This window comes from Neofelis nebulosa, chromosome 3 (assembly GCF_028018385.1).
Source record: "Neofelis nebulosa isolate mNeoNeb1 chromosome 3, mNeoNeb1.pri, whole genome shotgun sequence".
Classification (NCBI taxonomy): domain Eukaryota; kingdom Metazoa; phylum Chordata; class Mammalia; order Carnivora; family Felidae; genus Neofelis; species Neofelis nebulosa.
The window spans coordinates 126,741,115-126,765,957 of NC_080784.1; positions in this window are offsets into that span (position 1 = coordinate 126,741,115).

The window sequence follows — 24,843 nt, forward strand, 5'->3', positions numbered from 1 at the left end:
ATACAAATGCATTGTATTATATTAATTATTATAGATTAATATAAAATATGAATATATTCATATATGTATGAACATGTATACACATGTCTTAAACTCGTTAGGCTGCTATAAGGAAAATATCATGGACTGGGCGGCTTCAGTGACAAATTATCATTTCTCACCATTCTGGAGACTAGGAACTCAAAGTTCAAGGTGCTGGCAGATTTGGTATCTAATGAGATCTGTCTTTCTCATTTCATAGACAGCAACCTTCTTGCTGTGTCCTCACATGGTAGAAGGGAGGAGAGAGCTCTCTGGAGTCTCTTTTAAAAGTACACTAATCCCGGGGCGCCTGGGTGGTGCAGTCGGTTAAGCGTCCGACTTCAGCCAGGTCACGATCTCTCGGTCCGTGAGTTCGAGCCCCGCGTCAGGCTCTGGGCTGATGGCTCGGAGCCTGGAGCCTGTTTCCGATTCTGTGTGTCCCTCTCTCTCTGCCCCTCCCCGTTCATGCTCTGTCTCTCTCTGTCCCAAAAATAAATAAAAAACGTTGAAAAAAAAATTAAAAATAAATAAATAAATAAATAAATAAATAAATAAATAAAAGTACACTAATCCCATGCATGAGTTCTCTGCCCTCATGACCTAACTGCTTCCAAAGTTCCCATCTTTAAGTACCATGACATTGGAAATTAGGTTTCAACATATGAACTTTGTAGGGGAACATAAACATTCAGTCTATGGCAATATGTATATACTATACTTATATGTACATACATATATACATTTATATATAGCTTTTACATGCATATTAACATACATACATGTTTACATAAGACATTAAAAAATAATGTGATATCACCGTGTTAAATAAATTTTAATTTCAAAAGTTTCTTGATCTCATATTTTCTGTGTCTGTCCTATTTTTCTTACTTTCTTCAACAAACTCCTTAAGAGATACCTATATATGTTGTCAGGATTTCTTTACTTCCTGTTCTCCCCTAACCTCATTTTCATCAGAAGTTTGGATACTGTCTGCTCATGTTTCCTACTATCTTCTTTCAAGCTCAAACAATAGGATTAACAATGTGAGAAAAAGGGGATAGGTTATGTTTTAGATGTGCTAAGTTGCATGAACCTAACAAAAGCAACTCCCTGCTCTTGAAATTTTCCTTTACTTTTTGCCTTTCTGCAGTATCAAGGCCACCTTTGTGCACCCTCTTCAAACTCCCACCTGCCTTTACAACTTAACCTCCATATTCATATCCTATGTGCTAAAGGCAATGGCTATTTTTTGACATGTATGCTGCCTAAATTGTCTGTGTCATATCCTGCTTTAAGCTCCTTCCTTTTTCTTGGATTCCAGAAAGTCATTCTTCTGTTTCTCCTTTTCCTCTCTAATATCTATTTCAGTGGCTCATTTCTAATATGAACCCTCTAAGCAGTAATCCGATCTCCCATGTCTCATGTTCATATTCTCTGCCCTCCCTTCTCCTTAGTATTCAGTAGGTAATTTCATTCATTTTAATTCTCTGCCTTCTCTTTCTTCCACTGACTCCCATATATCCACCTTTCAGATCTGACCTTTTGGCTGAGCTACAGATTTAAACTTTTAGGTTTGTATTGACTAATTTTTTTTTAAATTTCCTCATTCAACATTTTGAAACAATCTCAATCTCCCTCTTACACTTACACACCTTATTCTGCCTTCTGTTTGGAATCAAGGACCATTCATCCCATCCACGGTCAATAACCAATCATCCAAATCAGACCCAAAGTAATTCATAATCATTATTTTGTATCTTTGTAGAATCACTTCTTTCCCCTTTCTTCCAACTACTTCCCTTTATTTAGATGTCTCTTTGCTTCTCATAGATTATTACATTAACTTTCAGTCTGGTTTTAACCATTGAGATGATATCTTCATAGAGCAACCCTTTTTGGATTTATGATCTGATAAATCCCCAGCTCCCTATTTATCTTAGAATATGATGCAAATTCCTTGACTTGAGAAATAAGGTCTTTCCCAACTCTTTCTTTTGCTCCTCATGGCCACTCACCTTGTTCCCATAAGCCCAAACTCTAGTCTTTCCCTACCTATTCCCAGGTCCTTTGCATCTGTGATCTGAGTGTTCTTTGGAATCCTTCTCCTCGCAAACACTACTAATTTGTATGCAAAAGCATGAAGAAATTTTCATTCATTCTGGAAAAGAGATCAAAATAAAAAGTCATTCTACCAGCTGTGTTCCTGAAGCACTGTGCTTCTGTTATAGCCTTTATTATATTGTTAATAATCAGTTATAAGCTATTCTTAAATTTAGGATCTTCAGATTCAGCAAGCACTTTCTAATCTCCTTGTGACAGAGAACACTGAGCTCTAAACACTAAGCTAGTGCCTTAGTTCTAACAATTTACCAGTTTTATATTCCAAAACAAATCTCTTAACTGTGCTCCTCCCCAGTTTCTCCTTGTCCAATGAAGATAATAATTATACCTTATTTATGAGTTACTCTGAAAATTATTTGGGATAATAGATGTAAGTTTCTACAATTATAGTTCTTAGATCATAGTGTGCAAACTGCAAATGTTGCTTTCCTCTCTGTTTGCTTCCTCCTTCATCCCTACCACCATGAACAGTGTCCGGACGTAGGGAATGTTAAATAGAATAATTTGACTTGTTTGTTATATTCACTGTATCCAAACCACCTCAAAACTTAATGGCTTCCCATAATAACAACTTTTATTTCGTTCGCAAATCTGTGATCAGGACTGGGCTTGGTGGGGGCAGCTTGTCTGTACTATACTCAGCATCAGCCTAAGTGACTCAGAGGTTCAGAAGCTGAAATGATTTGATGATCCCCTTCCACACCCACATAGCATTTGATGCTGGTTATCCTCTTGATCTTTGCTAAGGCTGTGGCAGAACTCCTCTACCAGCATATTTCATGTGGTTCCTTGGCTTCTTCACAGCATGGGCTGTGGGTTCCAAGAGCAATGGTCCTAAGGGAGACAAGAGGAAGATCTATGGCCTTTTATGATCTAGCATTGAAGTCACACAACATTACTTCTGCCACATTCTATTAGTCAAAAGTGATCACCTAAGTCCTGTCCATATTTAAGTAGAGGGAAATTAGACTTCATGTTCTGATAGCAATAGTGTCAATGACTTTGCACAAATGTTGTAAAATCATCATGCATGTCCCCACCAATCAGTCTTAGCATCTGTACCAGGCATTGAATACAGGGATAAGCTCATTTGAAAGCATCAAGAAACCGATATAGAGATTAGGGACCTAGTAAGGTAAAGGGGAAAATAAAACAAAGCAAAACAAAAACAAAAAACAAAAAAACCCAAACCTGGATCAGAATTCTAAGGAGTTACGTACTAATTCGAGATGTGCCTGGCTAAAAGCTAACTGAGCCTTAACTATAACCAAGTCACTTAACTTCCGAGCTTCAGTTTTCCTATCTCTATAATGGGGAGAGTGGTTATTATACAACCAGTCACACAAAGCTTGGAGAATCAAAAGAGGTAAATCACATAAAGGTATTGTGAATGTTGTGATATAGATAAAAAGTTGTTCTTGGAATGGGGGTAGATGAGAAAAACCATCCTCATTTTACATAACAACAGTAATTATAGCCTTTGGTTTGTTTTTAACAGCTAGCAGTACAGACTCTTTGCTCTTTGGTTTTTCTCTGTATAGGAAATGGATTTAAATAAAGGCCACCACTTTTATCTAGGTACCAGGAAATTTAATTAGCTCTTCATGCAAGATGTTATGTAGTATTACATACACCACCACAGTGATACACTCTATATTCAGTCATGTATTTCAAGAAAGTAATAGCAAGTGACATTTCACAATCTAAGCTTGTTCTGTTAAAAAAAATGGATTCTAGGTTTATAGAAAATGTCAAAGAACATCAAAGAAAATATCTGACATTTAAACCACCAAGAACCCCGGTACTCAATATATAAAACGAAAAGGGTAACTAATGTGTGCACTCTGAACTGGATATTACATTTTTTACCCCTCTGTTTAACAATACCTTGCACTTACATGGCTTGTTTCTTCGAAACTATTTAAATCATCCCATGATTTCTTCATTAAAGTGTATTATCCTCTTTGGGCCATAATTATATGGAATTCGTCATCACTCAATCTGTAACGCACTTGGTTCTTTTTTCACTCTGTCTACACATATGCATCCATATGATAAGATTCTAGTAACTGGCCAGTTAATTGAAACATTGATGGATCTACAAAGGAAAACATTCTGCATCTTTGGCTGCAATGAAGTGGAAACACCTCTTTTACACAAGACGTGGTGAACAAAGTTAAAAAGGAAAGCCCAGGCTGTGATGAATTATTTCAAACATATAACTGGCAAAGAATCTAAATCCAAAATAAGTGAAATATTACTACAAGTAAAGAAAAAAATAACTAAACAAAAATGATTGTAGAATGAATATGAGCAAGAAATTCACAGAAATGAAAATCCACGTTGCTAGTGAATACAGAAAAATATGCCCAGTATTACTAGAAACGGGGAATAAAGTATTAAAGCAACAAAGAAATACCATTTCATACCCATTAAAGGATCCAAGTTCTAAATTCTGGCAAAAACTTAACAAAACCAAATTTTACCAGAACTGCAAAATCTAGAAGTCCCATACACTGCTTCCTGCTCGCTTGTAATGTTACATGACAAGTGAGTAAAAAATATGCAATTAAACATAAATTAATATTTAAGAAAATAACTCTTACGAAACTGTATCTGTGAGAATCATTTGTTCAATCATAAAAGATTCATTAAGTACCATCTATATGACAGAGTCCATAGTAGATGTCACCTAAATCAAGAATGACTGGCTTTAATAGTGAGAAAATGTATATAGAGGAATCTTTAAGGGACAGGGGCACCTGGGTGGCTCAGTCAGTTAAGCATCTCACTTTGGCTTAGTTCATGATCTCCTGGCTCATGAGTTGAAGCCTCATATAGGGCTCTGAGCTGACAGTGTGGAGCCTGCTTGAGATTTTCTCTCTCCCTCTCTCTCTGCCCTTCCCCCACTCATTCTCTCTCTCCCTCTCCCTTTCTCTCTCTCTCTCTCAAAATAAATAAACTTAAAAAAAAGTGAATAAAATAACAATTAAAACATTAAAAAATGTGAACCACATAGTAGCCACTGGATAAAAGGTAGATTTAATAATATTTCCTGAAGTTTTGATATAACATTTACAAGGGTTCTATGCCATTTACACAAGTCAATTTATAATCATTCATAAAAACAATACAATAAATACGTGTGTAAATTCTAGAAATATACTGAGCAGTATTTTCAGTCTTATTGTATATCATACATTCTTTCAAGAAATCAGGTTCTGATAGCTGGAAAATAATTTCCAATGACATCTTAAAATATGGATTCACAATATGTTATATTGCCAACAACTGTTATAGAATTGATGTGCTCTCGAAAAGTATGTTAGCCAACTCGAAAAGCATCTCAAGTGATCTAGTTAATATTAATACCACAGATACTGGGTAAAGAGTTCAGAAATGATAGAGTAAGATAAAGCAATGATTCTAAATTAATTTGCTATCAAACATAATATTATAGAGTATAAGTGTGTATTTAAATCAATAAAAATATACCTACTTCACCAAGAGTGGAAAAACATAATTTAAAACATTTTTTTTTGCATTTATATCTTTATATTTTCCAACTGTGAAAGCAGAAGATAATCTTACTTTAAGTGTTGACATAAATTCAGACACATAGTGTATGTCTCCCTGCTTTAAAATTCTTTAATGTCTCCTCACTGCTAACAGGACAAAGTTTAAGCCTCTTATGGAAACATGCAAGGCTTCTAGAATCTGGCTTTTACCTAACTCCCCAGTTTTTATATTTTACTCTCCCTTAAAGTTCAACAATACAGAACTATTTGTGTTTCTCTTAAAAGGTTAGGCTCTCTCTCCCCTGTTCTTTGCCCCGTCTTATCTTCTGACCCAAGGCACTTCAAAACTTCAATTCCTGTCATGCCTCCTGATTGGAAAATTCCCTGAACAGAACTCTTACCACCTCCTTCTTTTCTTGCAAAGCATCTTTTTCATATTTTTTACATAGCACTGAATTATTTTTTTTTTCCCTAAAAGTCTAATGTTGTGAATAAGAGCATGAGCTTCAGAGTTAGATAGACAGGAATTAACATAAGCTTTGTCAATTAAAAGCTGTATGGCCTTGGGCAATTTACTTAACTTCTGTGATTCATATGTAAAATGAGGATGATAATACTTAATATCATATGATATTAATAATATTATATAGTGTTATGAGGGTTAAATGAGTTATAAAAAGAATGAAAACAGAGCATGAACCAAAAAGATACCAATAAATAAGGAGTAGGTATTATTATGATGACATTACTGTTATTTTAATATCATTTTTATCTTTCCTCGTCATAGCTTGTGAGATTTTTGACATAAACTATTTTTTTTTTATTTTTGTATCACCTAAAGCTAATGCTTTGACTAGAATATACTATATGCTTAATGTTTGGATGAATAAATGAACGGCTGAGTGGGCCTGCTGAAAATGAAGAAAATATTCAAATTATAGTTTGTCCCATACAGAGCAGATGACAATGATCAATTCTTTTTTCCTGAGAAATTACATGTCTACAGCATTATTGCGTGATGTTGCTGAGCAAAATTTCCATTCTGTAAACATGAGAAGTTGTTTACACATGAAGGACCTTAAATTTCATCCTCTGAATTCGGTCCATCTCTTTGAAGACAACCTGAAATAGATTGAGCAGTTGCTAGTACTGTGTACCTCAGAATCCACCTGGCCAGTGTTCCATCTCTGCCCTAACACTTAGATACAGACCCTGAGGAAACTTGCGAGGTGTGTAAGTGTTGTGGTGTCAGGGGATACAGGCCACAGGATGGGTTAATGAAAGGGTGTTTTGAAATAGGCATTGCCCAATGGCTCAGAAACAAATAGATCAAACAGGAAATGAGAAGGACTGATGGTGGTAAGACAGATGGGAGAGCCTCCAATCCCAAATGCTTCCGTTTCCCAACATTTTATTTAAAACGTTTTAACTGGCATTTGTGATGTTGGACGTTGACTTATTTGAATGGGTTAAAAGTACTCTGAGACTGTAATTCTTCCCCTTAGGTGGCCAAATTATTGAGCAGTCTAGTTTAATTCTGGTAAACATTTTCCCAGTGAGGATTGCTAATATTCCCACTGGACAAACTGGAGAAGCCACAGAAGGCCAGATAGATATTCCACTGTAAATAAATTGACATTGCCGTTTATCACTAGTCCCTTGAGAGTTTAGTCAGCATTGCATCCACAAAGCCCTTAAGTCCTAGTCCAGCCCAGAAAAATTGAATTTCAGAATCTATAAGACTGTGTAGTCCCTGAACACAGGCCAACTTCCCTTGCCCAACTTAAGGAAATCACACACATCATCATCATTATCCTCATCATCCTGCCTTAATTAAACACCACTACCTCTAATATGTGTACCATACATATGGCTTTCAACGCCAAGGTCCTGTGACAATATGCCTGATTGACACAGGGACCAAGTACAGATGTATTTGAGACCAGCTGCTCAAGGACATACATTACTACAGAAATTCTCTTAGGAGAATTATGGTGGGGTATGGAAGAAAAGACACAATCTTCACCATTCTATTAGTATAGCAGAAAATCAAATGCAGTCACTCTCCCAGATTCCTAACAGTGAAGGGGAAAGCCATGGATTATCATTTTTGTTTCCATCATTTTAGGTCAATTTTTCTTAAATTCTCCCCAGGGAGTAAAAATAATGAAGTCTGTTTTGTTTTCCTTGGAGTCAATTATTTTTCCTTGGAGCTTGCCATGAGTTCTTGCTCTTGAAACTTCATTCTGCTTCCAGTAATTTTAGCGACTCTTTTGGGCATGAAAGTAAGAAAAAGATGCATTAGACTCGTTTCCCTATTTCCTTCTCTGCATCTCCTTTAATGTCATCCATTATTACCCCACAGTGGATGCACCACCACAGGTACTTTGATAAAGATAAAACAGGATAATTTCTCAAAACACTTCTAAAATGCATTCTTGTTTATTTTTCATGAAAAAAATCTTATTTTCCAACCATTGCAAAAAAAGAACAACTCCATAATGACATCTCAAGTTCGCCTAACAAGCAGACTTTGGATAAAATCACTGTCAAATTACATTCATCTGTAAAATGCTGTAAAATGGCTTATCCACTCTTATCAAGGGAGCCTTTCTTTTGAAATCAGAATCCCAACAAAGGATTTTTGTGAAAGGGAGTATTGCATCTATCACTAGAGCATATTGCTTGCTTTCAGGGAACAGAGCCGAGACAAGACTCTGATTGACCATCCCCAAATCATCTCACCTCTTATGAGGACAGTATAAATCGCAGTGGGCCTCTCTTCATGGGTATGAAATCGATCCTGTGTTTACATGTCCTTATTGTCCTGTCCATTCCTAGAGTGAAGTCCTGGAGAAACAAACTTGCCTACAATGCGGCTTCATGTCAAATTAGCATATGGCATAGCATATGGGGTGACAACTAGATGACTGGGTTCTCATTCCTGAGAAGATGCAAGAAAAAAACTTGCAGAAGAGACACATCTCTCACTGAAAAGGCAGCTGCCCAACACACAATTGTCTCCCTGTAGACTGGTACTGGCGAAGACAACTGTCTTGACTGAAAAGAACACTGCCAAGAAACTGACCTTAGGGGGAATGGGAGAGCACAGAGCACGATATTTACATCTCTTTGAAGTTTCTTTCAAGCTTTGAAAAGCACTCCTGAAAATACACTCAATTGTGACTAGAAATGTATTTTCTGTTTCTCTCAGAATAGTTTTGAGGCAGGAGATGCACTGGAAAAAAATACTTGCTCATTCTTATATTGTCTCATTTTATACATAGTCTGCCTGAAATAAAAAAGTCCAACAGATTAGTAATATTAAAAAGATGAATTTAAGTTTTCTTTCATATCTCTTTCTCAATTTAGTAGCTTAGAGTGTTTTGAAAAGTATGCTAAACCCACAGCGTATTTTGGTCTCCCACACATTCTGAAGAGAGAGTACTAATCCCCTCTGATTTTCTTTAATTTGAAACTATTGCTAATTATTTCAGTATTACATCCCTTTACCACACAACTGCCAGTAAAAAGGACTTTGAAGATGTCTTATGATCCTTTTTGTGGATGACAAGTTTTTTCAAAACTTTTTATTTGAATCAACTTGTAAAGTACCAGCAATCAGAAATCTCATTATATCTCAAAGAAATGAACTTTCAAAGTATTAAATTTTATTCACTTGGTGTCTACATTGTCAGAAGAATATATATATATATATATATATATATATATATATATATATGAGTGTGTATATATATGTATATATGAGTGTGTGTATATATATATATGCATATATGAGTGTGTGTGTGTATATATATATATATATATATATGTAAACATTTATGTAGTGATATATCAACAAACATTTCAGAAGTTCTAGTCCCATGAACACTGGCTATAATTTCTGTAGTAGAGGGCTATGATGTTCCTCATAAGTCTTCCCCTAAAACTCTAGTTCACAAAAACTTGTTTTAGAGTGTTTCTGTCCTTTGCCAACAAATAATGACTCATTTCCATAGCCTCGAATATTTATAACTTTAATTGCCCTTGTGGATGAATCTAGCTTTTCAAGTACAACTGTAGCTACTCTGAACTTCATTCACTCAGCTCCTCACTAAAACTGACCTTCACCTACATGGTTTTCTATAGTTCAACTTCATATGTTCATCATTGTCAATTTCCCATGGAAACACGGTAGGAGTTCAATTTATATGTAGTGAACTCTATTGAACCTTAGTTTCTGGATCTTTCCAGTTGTCCTAATATGTGTCCATTTTCATCTTCCCTTTTTTCCCCAGTCTGTCAGGATTCTGAGATAAGCTGTTTCATCAAAATACTGAACACTCTTAGATTCAGAGAAACTTGGGCTCAAATGCCAACTATGCTACTTGTTAACAATTTGGCCTTCTGTAAGCTACGGAAATTATCCAAGCCTGAATTTCCTCATCTGTAAAATTAGAATATCAGTTTTAGAATCTTTGTGGGACTCCATGGAGTCATATTACCTTACTCAAAATGAAATACTTTTGCTTGAGAAAGAAAGAATAATGTAAGTGGAATGGATGGTGCGCATTAGCCATTCTACCAAGTGAGGGACCGCCCTGGAGTGAACATGACATGAGGGATCTTAGTCATAGATAGTTTCGTGCAGCATATTTCCAAAATGCAAGATTCTAATTTCAAGAACAAATAGCAATCTGTTTCAGTGCTGAAGGAAAATTTATTAGATTTCAGGAGAAGTAGGTGATCTGTCCTTTTTGGAACTTCTCAAAAAATATATTTGAATATATGAAATATTCAAGGTAGTAGCTATGTTTAGAATCTAACATTTGTGGATAATACAATTTTGTTTTATTCTAAATAGTGTTTGTAAATTAACTCGCCCATCACCTCTCACACATTAGGTGATTCAATCACAATAGGTGATTATTATTCATCATTTTATTATAAGTATAAAATAACCACAATTGCTAATTTTTGTTTTTGTTTTTTTTTTTTTTTTTTGCTTCTTGATGGCTTACCATATCCCTGACAGTGGCTCTTTCAAACCTTTCTCCTTTTCTCAAGTCCCATATTTATTCTTACCTCTTCATTTGTATCAGATACACAATTTCTACTGTTATTTTTCAAATTAAGGTTATCCAGTTTGAATATACCTTTGTCACATTTTCTCTATGCAATATCACCCCTTTATATTAAAACATGCACTTTTTTTTGGCCATTATCTGCAGAAAAATAAATCTTCTCCAACTCCAGGCTAAGACCTCACCCACATATACAGTCTCAAAGTTCTTGTTTTACTCACTTTCATAATTTCTTATTTTGATCTCCATTATATTTCTGTCATTTGAATCCATCCTCAGGTCTTTTCAGCTAATAACCAACTATCTTCAATCCTGCTACAAAGCAAGATATAGCAACTAGTTTATAATTCATTCTTCCCACCTTGGGCATTCCTGGGGAGAGTCTCTGGACAAAGAAGGAAATGTCCCAAATTTGACAAACAATAACAAGACTTCTTCGTGATATTTACTAAAAAGCTTTTAGCAGAATATGTGTATTCTATCTAGGTTGAAATTTTACCACTTTGTTGTAATTCATCTGTGGCAGATATATATTTATCAGAGTATAAAATTATTAGAGTATAAATAGAGATAATTTTTTAATAAATAAATTTCTGCCCTCTGCGTGAGTGACGCCAAGCATGGATAATCTGGGTTCCCATATGTTAAATCTGGGCTGAAGTGCATTTTAGTGAGGGAAATTTTCTGAAGTGTTGTATTACGAATTTTTAGACTTTATTTTTCTGGGGCATGTGATTACCTATTTCCTTTAAATCAGTGATCATCAAGCAAAAGCCCATCCACTAAAGAGTTGTTTAAAAAAAATAAAAAAGTAAAATGTGTGACAGAGACCATGTGTAGCCTGCAAAAGGCTAAAACATTTGCTATCTGGCCATTTATAAAAAAAAATACAAACCTATTATTTAAATTGTTAGTCAGGTTTGGTACTTGAGTAAGATGTCTGAATTTTGTGAATCTTACCTGACGACTGTCTATTTCTATCACTTCTGCTATCATTAGACTGAAAAACTTTTTTAAGGAAGCAAGAGTCAGTACCTTGAATTCAATGTATCCACAAATATAACAATTATCTCATTGACCCAGAGACAGATCCATTTATATAGTCATCCAATTTTCAGCCAAGATGTCAAAATATCCAATGAGAAAAGCCTTTGGAACAATGGGGCTGAAATAAATGGTGTGATGGTTAATTTTGTGCCAACCTGGCTGGGCTATAAAGTGTCCAGAAATGTGGTCAAACGCTATTCTGGTTGTGCCTGAGAGCATGTTTTGGGATGATATTAACATTTGAATTGGGAAACTGAGCAGAGTAGATTGTTCTGCCAAATATAGGTAGACCTTATCCAATCAGTGCAAAGCCTGAACAGAACAAAAGACTGAATAAAAGGGAACTCCACCTTCCCAACTCTTTCAGCTAGGACACCAGTTTTCTTCTGCCCTTGGATTAGAATTTACAACGCTACCTCTCCTGCTACTCAGGTCTTCGGATTCAGACTGGAACCACACTCTCTCTGCTGCTTGCATGCCCATTCTCTTCATGTACATAAGAAAGAGGTCATGTGAAGATGATAGTTTTCTTCAAGCCAGGAACAAAGACCTCACCAGAAACTGAACCCTACTGAAACCTGATTTTGGACTACCCGTTCTCCAGAACTGTGAGAAAATAAATTCTGTTGTTTAAGCCAGCCATTGTGGCATTTTGGCATTGTGGCATTTTATTATGGTAGCCCAAGCAGATTAATAGGACAGATGTTTGTTGTGAAATTCTTTCAACTCTGTTATGTGCTCAAAATTTTTCATATGAAAATTAATACAAATCATGAAGGTAATGATTAGGAACATTGCCTCTGGAATCATAAAGAAGTGGGTTCTAACTTTAGCTCTGCAACTTGCTAATTGGGTAAAAACAAATGTTACTTAACCTATTCTAGCCTTGTTTTCTATTTTTTTAAGTTTATTTATTTATTTTGAGAGAGAAAGAGCATGAGTGGGGTAGGTGCAGAAAGAGAGAGAGAGAGAAAGAGAGAATCCCAAGCAGGTTTCACATAGTCACCACAGAGCCTGATGTTGGGCTCAAACTCAGGAACCATGAGATCATGATCTGAGCCAAAATCAAGAGTGGAAGACTTAATATCGACAGAGCCATCCACAGGCTCCTAAACTTGATTTCTTTTCTGAGCAATAGGGATAATAATAGAGCATTTCTTTCTGAGTTTGATGTAAGCATGACATAAAGTATCATATGTGCTAGCACCAATCACAATGCCTATAACATACTAAGTGTTCAATTAACATTTGCTGCTAATGTCATTTTTATGTACTATTATCTTGCAGATTTTTCTACTTACTTTGAAATGACTGAGAAAAAAATGTGAAGTGCTGATCTTAGCTTGCAGGCATATACCAAGGATTAGGCTAATATGTGTCCTTTCATTTCTTCCTTTCAATGTTATTAGGCATTCAATAACTTATTAGTACTTTTCTTCCCACCAACTCTTAGGGTAAAAAAATATGTGCTATGAAGAGCCAAATAACAGGATAACTTGACTATGAAATATATTAATTTTAAACACTATTTGATTTATTTTTAGTAAAATAACAAAACTTGATTTCTATTACCACAGTGATTTCATTAACTCTGCTGAAAGTGACAAAATAATCAGGCATACATTTTTAATTATAAAATAGGTAAGTGTATCTTCAAATATAAAAATTCTATATATTTTGTTTATAAAATATGTGTATACTTAAAAAATAATAAAATGAACATATGTATAACTACCATCCAACAGAAATATTTCCATTACTTTGAAACCCTAAGTTCCTTTCAATCAAATGCATGCTCCTCCCATTTCCCCTCACCCTTCCAAGAAGTAAACATTATGGTGAGTTTTCTGTTAATCATACTCTCTAGGTTACAGAGCACAGTGAATGAACACAACCTCATAAGCTCAGTTGTTGGATTTAAATCCTGGATCTTAGGGGTGCCTGGGTGGCTCAGTCAGTTAAGTGTCCGAGTTTGGCTCAGGCATCGTCTCACCCTTCATGAATTCAAAACCCGGGTCGGGCTCTGTGCTGACAGCTCAGAGCCTGGAGCCTGCTTCAGATTCTGTGTCTCCTTCTCACTGTGCCCCTCCCAAGCTTGCACTCTGTCTCTGTCTCTCTCAATCTCAAAAATAAATAAACATTAAAATAATTAAAATTAAAACCTGGACCTTCTATTTTATAGCTGTGTGATTTGGGAGGGATCTCTCTGTATGTCATTTTCTCTCTGTATGTCATTTTCCATCTTTAAGTGGGAATCATAATTATAGTAAAAAATATATATTGTATGTTTTTTTTTTTTTTTTTTTTTCAACATTTTTTATTTATTTTTGGGACAGAGAGAGATAGAGCATGAACGGGGGAGGGGCAGAGAGAGAGGGAGACACAGAATCAGAAACAGGCTCCAGGCTCCGAGCCATCAGCCCAGAGCCTGACGCGGGGCTCGAACTCACGGACCGCGAGATCGTGACCTGGCTGAAGTCGGACGCCTAACCGACTGCGCCACCCAGGCGCCCCTATATTGTATGTTTTTAAAGTATCTGGCACACAGGGCTCTGGGTATGTTTTCTACTGTTATCCTGCTTTTTCTATTTAGTTTAACATGTTTGTCTGTATCTCTATAAAATATGTTCCTTAAATTCAACTGGTTTTACCATTTATAGATATGGGATCATACTATGTATATTAATGTGTAACTTTCTCAAAAATGTTTGAGATTCTTCCAATATAATATGTAATAGTATAGTTTTTTTTTCTTTTTGTCACTGTACTGTAACATTTTACTACATGAATACATGATCATTTAATTACCCATCCTGTTGTTGATAAATGTTATGGCTATTTCTAAGTTTTTGTATTACAAACAGTGATATCAGTTGAGTAAGGTCAACATCTGGACAGAATGTGTCTATGCACTGGCTAGCATTATCTATCAATACCCTCTCAATTAATTTGGAAGACTAGTAAGTTACTGAGTACAGTTCTCTTTCATATTTAAATCCATCTGTATTGACCACCTATTTAGAAACCTTTCTCCATTTATATCAGTATTTAAGAAAAACTTTTCCACCCCTTGCAAAGCATTATGGATTTTCAATTTTGTTTTTTATTAAATCCAGTTTTATTTTCATGAAAATGACTAAAGAAGTCACAATTAAACTGTTATTATTGAGTTAGCCAGACACAAAATACATTTTGAATGCATTGAACAACTTTAAACTTCATAAGGGATCATATTTTAATCAACACCAGAGATATTCAAATGCTCTTAATGCTTGTCTCTGCATGACTAAAGCTTAGTTGAAGGGTCACTGTGTCTAATGAATAAATCCATTAAGAAGTTGTCAATAACATAGAGAAATGTTTTATTTGCTTTACTAACAGCCTGAAGAAGAAAAAGCTTTCGATATCTTTGACTAAGCTAATGGGCTAGCATCTGATATATAGAGAGCAAATGGTTTAATCATTACAACAGATGATTCTGAGTTTAGAGTCATAGATTTAAACCCATTTGGGACTTCACTTTTAGCCTTATCATTAGTACATCGATTATTCTGATCGTGTAGTCATTTAATTATGAAAAAGATAACATTTGTTAATAAACTTATTCAAGACCGTTCTTAGACTTTGAGAATTAGTAGACCTATTTTGTGTAAATATGTCCTTGCAACCTGAAAATCAGATTTAGTATTGCTTTTACATAAAAGTTATTAAATATTCGATCCCAATAGAAACATATGAAGGAGATATATGCACACACCATTGTGTTACTAGTGAAAATAAAATTAGAAATTTTATTAGAAATTAGGAAACTTTGAAAACAAAGAAATACTTTGGTTTATTGTGTTTGTGTTTGAGTACTTCATCAAAATCCATCAATATAACAAAAGTCCATTTTCTAGAATTATTTAACATGATAATCCTATTGCTCAAATACACAAAAAATGTCTTTCTGAGGTACACCGAAAAAGGCCGTAAGTTACACTGGTTCATAGAACAATTAAACTATCAGATGTATTCCATAAAGAGCTTCCTCTGTTACAAACAGCAGTGACACGGGAGGAGAGGTTGAACATTCTGGTTATATGATAATGGATGGCACAAAGTATAACACTATAAAGGTATGAATAAGACATAAGGAAATTGTTTCAAAGGCCAGTCCAATCCTTCTTTGATACAAACCCAGGGGCCCTTCCCTTTCCAATGAGCTCAATTAGCCCCCTTGCTTTATGACATCACAAAGTAACTGGTTTAAACTGTGCTTCAAGAGCCTTTTACACACAAGAATTAAATGAGCCTGTCTCATTTAATTTCAGTTAATGTAAGTGAGCTTCTGAAACAGAATTGCTCAGTTATAACACCGAGCTTGAAGCCAGACCAGCTGATTAATTCCTAGCTGTTTGAAGTGCTTTCTTCTCTTATCTTGAACTGTGCAGGCCTCTCTATAGCCTGAGGAGACCCGAGCCTAAGTCCTGGGGAGATTTTGTCTCCTCTCCACAAACACCATGGCACAAACCCAAGAACAAACCAGAAACTTGTTGCCAATTTTGAGAAAAGCATGGGCTGTGGGGCTGATTAGAAAAACCAAAAACTCCAAACTATAGCATCCTTGTATCTGACTTTCAATTCACTGGTACACTGTGCAATTTTAATTGAAAATTACTATTGCCTAGAAACCAACATTACCCTAAAGATGTCCTAGTTAGTTCCAGTTGAGATTTTTACATAAAATGAGCATTAGCAGCAGTGAGAAAGGAAGGAAGAGGCCGAATATGGTGAGTCATTAGGACAACGATTAGGACACTTTCCCAGATTTTATTGTATAACCTTCTGAAATCCTCATATAATCTGCTTCGCAATTCTCAGGAGAGTTCTTTTATCATCTTTGGAGCAAAAATATGCCTCAGTGTGAACTTCCTAATAAACATATCATAGCATATCGTCTGGTTTAAGATGAAGAAGTGATCATTTTGGAGGTAATTTAGTGGCTACACACCCCTTGTGTTTCCCACATACCCATGCACATACCCTACCCTCCCATCCACATGCACTTGAATATCTTGGTGCATTTTTGTTTTAAACAGAGGTTGAGAGAAATGCAGGCTCAGTGGGCCACCTGAGGCCATATAAACATCTTTCCTTCCCTTCACATGGCAATATTGCCAGGCCATAGTAACCCAGATCAGCCATGCAGCCCCTGTTAGCAGCCAGCCTTGGTGCTGAAGATTCAAAGAGCAAACTATATTATTGCCAAGAACTCACAAGAGCCGATCGGAATAGCTTAAGCACTTGAAAGAGCAAAACTATTAAAACTAAGCTAGCTCAAAGACGATTCCTCTCCAGGTACTGTGGTGTTTGCTCAAATAAATGTCCAAAGCACAGCAAGAAAATAAGAAAACAAAACACTCAAAACTATAAAACAAAGAGTAGAACCATTGTTTAAATGACTCGTCCCTCTTGGAGAGCTTGAAATTGCAATGAATCCAGGGATTCAAGAGCAAAATCCTAAAGACATAAGATTACTATAGGCTTTTTTTCTCATTGCTTACTCAGTAATGTACTTGCAGGTTCTGAGAAATTTTCATAATTTTGATGAGAGGTTGGGTGATCCTATATTGTACTTCCTGCTAAGGTACTTTTTAGAGTGATGCATAGCACCATAGCAACTGAGCACTCCAGTGTTATCTGAATGCAGGCTATATGGACAAGAGAACATCTCCCTCATCTATATTTCAGGATTACATAAGGTTAAAATAGTAATTGTTAAGAAACTATATGGATTATGAGATTCGGTATCAATTTATGAAAAAAAGATATGTTTCATGTAATTTCCTACTAACACACTAAAGGCTTAGAAACTTATGTTCCTGGCAATTCCATACTTAAGGAATTCTGTCCAAGGAGCCCTATTATAAATTCTCAAGTTAAAATGGGGAGCAATTATCTAAATAATCAGATGCTAAACACTTTTGGAGTGCTACTAATATAATCATGCCATGAATTTGTGCCTATAATTATAAGTTCAAAGTCATGAAGTTTCTGTATTCTGTGTCATAAACACACAGTTCATAGTCATGAATTGTTATTATAAATCAAGACTTATTTCTCTTATGGCTCATTAGTTAACTCCAAAGATATTGTCTAAAAATGCAAAAGTATTTCTGAACACTGGAATACGCATATAGTAGTCAGTTACAATTTGCTGGATACCTACTGTGTCCAGGTAATTTACACAAATGGTCTAATTTAAGGATAAAATTCTCAGGAGGTGGGGCACCTGGGTGGCTCAGTCGGTTAAGCGTCCAACATTGGCTCAGGTCATGATCTTGCAGTTCACGAGTTTGGGCCCTGCATAGGGCTCTGTGCTGACAGCTCAGAGCCTGGAGTCTGCTTTGGATTCTGAGACTCCTTCTTTCTGCCCCTCTACTGCTCATGCTCTGTCTCTGTCTCTCTCTCTGTCTGTCTCTCTCAAAATAAATAAATAAACATTGAAAAAAAGGATTAAGAAAAAATCTCAGGAGGTGGCTGTTTGACTTTTTTTTGGGAAATAAAGATACTTTTATGTGGATAAAATAAATAATGCATCCAAAGTTACATGGCTTGTTATGTGCCAAAGCCAGAAGTTTCTTCTACCAGCCCCTTTCCCTAATATCCTTCTTTATACTCATCCATTTTTTTCTCTTCCTGTTTTTGTAGCCTCATTTCCTCCTGATTTTCTTTCTTCTGCTCTATTAACTTCTCCTTAGCACACTGTTGACACTAAACCAAGTTTTTTTTTTTTTTTCTCCAAAATCCCAAGACTATAAATGATGCAATGTGCAGTAAAGGGAAACCGATATTTCCTTCCCCAGGGGCTTCAGAGATGTTACACATCTAATATTTTTGGGATGAATCCCATAGGCAATCTCTCCCTGAAGCCTAATTCAAGTGTAGTTTCTCTTTGGTTGACCATCATCTGGGGCTGTTTTCCTTTCCAAACCTTCTTCCATTCTTAAATAAATAATGGCTTGGTTTTGAAACTACCATAAACGATAAGTAACATTTTATCTTTAAGGCATTACAGGCAATGCAATGTAATTTTTAGTATTAATTACAATATAATATATTATATTATTATATATTACTATATATTATTATATTATTATATATTACAATATAATATACTATATTTGTAATGTTCCTCATATAACAACGAGATGGTTATAATGCTCTATGTGACAAATTAAGAATAATATTTACATTTTGAATGTATCACACTGAAGATTTGTGTTTTTGTCATTAAATTTTTATCTCTTTAACTTCATAAGTGGATTATGTCTAACATTCACTATAGAGTTCAAGCCAATATGTTCTCTTCTTCAACCATATTAATCCCTTCCTGGTATAAAGTTACCTCAAGACAATTAGAAACAAGAATAATTTCACTAGATACTTCTAGAGCTTCTCACAGAGAACCAAGTATTATCTTGAATAAACCATGGGCTTCATTTTTTTTTTCCTGGTCAGAAATTATTCCCATGTTAATAAACTAAGCCAGGTGATCAAGTCACTGGCTAATACCTTCACATGTTTTTTTGTTTGTTTGTTTATTTGTTTTTATCTTTTACTGACCCATCCATAGTCTTCAGCAATATATATTCCATTAATGTGTAGACCACAAGGAATAATGGGGTTGGAATAGCATGATGGTTTTATTAACTATCTGACTAACCATCTGACTAACAAGTCTGACTTGTCCTATGTACTAGAAAAAAGTACCAAATGTAGTCATTAGAGTCATAGAATCCTGATGAAAATGTCACAAAGTATATGGGGACAGGTGGGCCTATGTAGGAAGTGGGGTAGATGAAAAAATTATTGGCCAAGTGTTAATAATTTTTGAACTTAGATTCTGGATATCAAAAAAGTTCATTAAACTAGTTGCTCTACTTCCATACGTGTACTAATTTTTTATTACAAAAATTTTAAAGCTATGATGCCAAAATCATCCTACATCCCTTCTCTTCTGTATATTGAATTATTTGAGCCTCGTAGATGATGTTCAGTTAATTCTTATAGTCTTTTATTTTAGTTAAGCTTTTACACATACATACATACATGGAAAAAATACTTATTCATTTTTCCTGTCATCTTTGAAACCCCATCTAATATTTAATTGACCATTCCATTCCTATACCTATACCAAATTATTTTTATTTGTGTAACAATTGTGGTTGTTTTTGGTTTTTTTTTTTCTGATTACTTTCAAGACTTTGGGCTCAGAATTCAAATAGTGTTCTTCTCTGTCCTTCAGTAGTCCTCCAAAAAATTCTGTTGTTTCTTATCTGTGCTTTTCAAGTCATAAACGCTACTCGACACATTTACAATAGGGAAGACAATGTCACTGATATGTTTTCCCCTTGATATATCGTCTTGTTCTGATTGCAGGGCAATGGCATGTTTAAGAAAAAGGATTTCTTTTTTGAAGCCAGTTGTTCATTATGGGTCATTATATAAGACTAAACTTTGTCACTTCAATCAAAACACTCAACTATAATTTTCCTGATGGAACATTATTGGCCTTCTCAAAATTCAAAAAGTGTGGTGTTTCCTGCTATTCATTTCATGTGGTCTTTCATGCCATTACCAATGCCAGCTATTAGTTCTGTTTTGCCTCTGCTCAGGTCAGGGGCAAGGCACGTTAACATATGTCACCTTGCTCAGAATTTCAAAATCAATCTAAGTTTGAAAAGCTGATCAAAACTATCCCCCGATGGAGAGCCACTAAAGTGGGTGGATTTCTCACAATGTTGAGTATGTTCCCACGAGTGCCGCACAGACCCCAACAAGCATGAGGAACAGCTGACACTACAGCAAAACCAGACTTGGACTCTGTAGGAATCAGGCCCTGGAAACCACAGTGGCTTGAAAGAGCCTCTGGTGGGAATTTTTAGACAAAAGACCCAAACAGCTTGTAATGTCCTCATTATCTTCAAAACAAAGCATATTGGTAAGTATGCCAGAAGACTCATTACTTTCCCAAAGACTTTGTGGTACAAAATTTCCCTCTTTCAATCATGCAGTTAGCGTGAATCACCATCTTTAAACAGAAAGAAACATGAAAGGGCATTACTCAAACATTTCTGATCATGTTGTAATTTCATGAAATATATAATTCTCTACTTGGTTCCATTATTTTGATTTAAAGAATTTTGGAGAATGCCAGATGATATAATTATAAGAGGATCTCCCTAAGAAATAAGTCTTAGAATACTTTTCTAAGTTATTTATTTATGTTGCATTTATCACCATGTATTTAGTTTTTAAAATAAATTTTCATCTGTATCAATTTCGAATTTAGAATGACACTGCAGATTGTAATGATATACTTTGTGCTTATAAAGGCTTTTCTGAACATGTAAGTGTTAAATGTTTCAACCTATTCATTCTTCAAAAAGTAACTACTGTAGTTTCTAACACTGTCAACTGAATAAAAAGTCAACCTCAAAAATAGGTTAGTAAATGCTTTATTCGTTGTCTCAAAACGAGGACAATGGTAAGGAGACAGTAGAGCAGATTGCTCTGAAAACTTGCTCCAAAACTTGTTAGTTCACTGGGGATTATATGCAAAAAAGGGATAGAGGTATACTTGTTTACAAGCAGTTCTCCAAATATGTGCGTGTCGCAAGGTATAATTCAATCAGTTATAAAAATTAAGGTTTACCGATTTCACATAGACACGTGAAAGACTCAGATTTTTTTAATAGATTATGTTTCTATCATACCTGATTATTCAAAAAGACTTCTTTCATGCCTCCATCTAACTGGTTTTCTGGTTCTTCCTCATCTCCTTGGAGTCAGGTGAGAATGTCCCAGAAGGCTGACAGCAGTAACCTACTACACTTTTAGTGCACAATACTAAGGCTTTCTGGGATATGCATTGTAAGCAGATATTTTGAGAAAAACAATACATAATTTTTCTGATGATTTTATGAGTTATTTTCTGTTTGCCAAACACATAGGCCACTAATTCTACAGTACAGGGATTTATCATCTTTATTTATAGTATACTTACTCAGTATAAGCTATAGCCTAGTTAAAGAATGTATTTGCCAATATGGCTTTCTATTTAAAGTTTATGAAAAATTTTACTGTGAATTAAACATTGAATGTGTATTTCAGTGCTTCCTGACTCATAAAATCTGTCTTATTTTTAATAACTTTAAAAGCCATATTGTAGAATGACTAGAAGTTAATATGACACAGTCAGGGAGCAAGAATTTCCTTTGCCGCTCAAGGTCCTTCTAGCTGGACTAAGAATCAAATTGACATGAGACAGATTAACAGGAGAAAATCTAATTTAATTTCATACATATGGGAAATCCACACAGATATGGAAATTCCAAAGACAGTCAAGCAAAATGAGGTACACGTGTCATTCTGAGCTAAGGAGAAAGGGAGAGGGATCTGGGATTTCAAAGGGAAGGAATGGAATTCACAAGAAGATGAAAAAGAGCAAATGTTTGGCACATAAATGTTTTCTGGGCCACTCAGAAACAATGGGAAAGAGGACATTGGTAGGTTCCTCCCTGTCTACAGCACATAATTTGTAGTATAATGTAGCTATCTACAGTGATAGTTCTCTTCTTGGAGCAGATCCTCTACCTAAATTCTTTTAGGCAGTTTAGGGGTAGGTGAAGAGTTAAGCTTTGATTACTTTTAACGCAAAAATAATCTTATCCCAAAGTGGTCCACCTTGGGCTGGCCTGCCTATGGCCCCTATAACTTTAGACAATAATACTATTGTCGAAAGTATACACATTATATGCAAATTGCTTTATTAAAAATCAGTCCTTAATAGCTTTAAGTTGATATAATTATCTGCTAATTTCTAGGATTGAACATTGATGAAAATTGTAAATGTTATATTTTAATCTAATAACATTTATCAAGCACTTACATTTTTCTTGAATCTGATTTTATTTGATCAATTGCTAGAAATATTTATTTAACTTGCATGATAACCACTTAATGTATAGAGAATCAACACACCAAATTCATTTTAATAAAAAATCACTTTCAGAACATTATTTCACTCATTTGCCTACAGGTTCCTTAGAAGTTAAACAAAAGAAGAAATTATTTACGTCAATAACTTAGAAGTAAATCATGCTAATCTCCAACTGTAAACAGAATGCTTTGTAAATAGACCTACCCTATGACCCAGCAGTAGCACTGCTAGGAATTTACCCAAGGGATACAGGAGTACTGATGCATAGGGGCACTTGTACCCCAATGTTTATAGCAGCACTCTCAACAATAGCCAAATTATGGAAAGAGCCTAAATGTCCATCAACTGATTAATGGATAAAGAAATTGTGGTTTGTATACACAATGGAGTACTACGTGGCAATAAGAAAGAATGAAATATGGCCCTTTGTAGCAACGTGGATGGAACTGGAGAGTGTGATGCTAAGTGAAATAAGCCATACAGAGAAAGACAGATACCGTATTTTTTCACTCTTATGTGGATCCTGAGAAACTTAACAGAAATCCATGGGGGAGGAGAAGGGAAAAAAAAGAGGTTAGAGTGGGAGAGAACCAAAGCATAAGAGACTCTTAAAACCTGAGAACAAACTGAGGGTTGATGGGGGCTGGGAGGGTGGGTGATGGGTAGTGAGGAGGGCACCTTTTGGGATGAGCACTGGGTGTTGTATGGAAACCAATCTGACAATAAATTTCATATATTGAAAAAAAATTTTTGAAAAGGAAGCCAAATAGTTCTAGTAAAAATCAGTTTAAAAAAAAGGCAAAAAAAAAGAGAGAATGCTTTGTAAAAGTTCATTAAAAAGAGTACTAAGTTTATTTCCAGGAACAAATCTTACAAATTTGCATTGTTCTAAGGAAAAAAACATAAACCACCTTTTTATTATCAGTTTCTTCAAAAAGTTTATCTCAGTTTATCTCAAAAAAATATTGGCTCTTGCATATACACCTTAGGATCATCCAAATGACAGTACAATTAATATTTGGATCTATAAGAAGTACTATTTAATCATTATATTCTAAATGGCTTTATAGTTTTGTAGTTTGTACTTTTCAGGAAAGCTAAGGAAGAGGAAAATGCAATAATTTTTACTCATTTATTTTTCAACCAATAACACTAGGAGGCTACTATGTGCTGACACCGAGCTCAGTCCTGAATATGGAGTGCCAAGAAAAATAGAAAATCAAAAGGAGGGAAGAATATTGTGTTCTATGAGGAAAGAAAAAAATCAAACAGGTACAGTAAAGGAAAATAAGAGATAGATCAGAAACTAGAGGAAGGAGGTAAGCTAATGCTAAGGAGGAAAGTTCAAGTTTCAATGAGTAGATTGGGCACCTAAAGAAAGAACCAGAGAAAGAACAATTCTGAGCAAAGTGAGCCCAGCCTGTGCAAAGTTCTACACTGAAAAAGAGTTTTGAATATTTGAAAACCTGAAAGAAGGCCAGGATAAAAAAGAGTAAGTGAGGGGTGATGGAGTACAGAATAAGGAGAAGGAAAAGGAAATGTATGGGAAACCTTAAATTTAACAGTTGTTTGTGTTATTGTTTTATTTTTAATATCTGTCCTTGTTTTATAAATTAAAAAAAAGAAAGAAAGAAAAAGGGAATTAGTAATAACATCCTTTCTCCTTCTAGGCCTTTACAGTACAAAATCAACGTTCAGGAAGACTTTGGGAAAAATTTGTCTCTTTTCTTTTTTCCTTTGTTGAGTGTGTGTGTGTGTGTGAGAGAGAGAGAGAGAGAGAGAGAGAGAGAGAGAGAGAGAGAGAGAGAAGAGAAGGCATAAGCAGGGGAGGGGTAGAAAGACAGAGAATCTTAAGCAGGCTTAGTGCAGAGCCACACTGGTAGCTTGATCCCACTACCCAGGGATCATGACTTGAGCTGAAATCAAGAGTCAGACCCTTAACCTACTGAGGCACTCAGGTGCCCAAATTTGTTCTTTTTCTAAATGAAAGCATGTGTTCCTTTGTTGGCTAGTCCCAGGAATCAATCATCTGTATCACCAAACTTATTGCCTAAATCAGAGCACA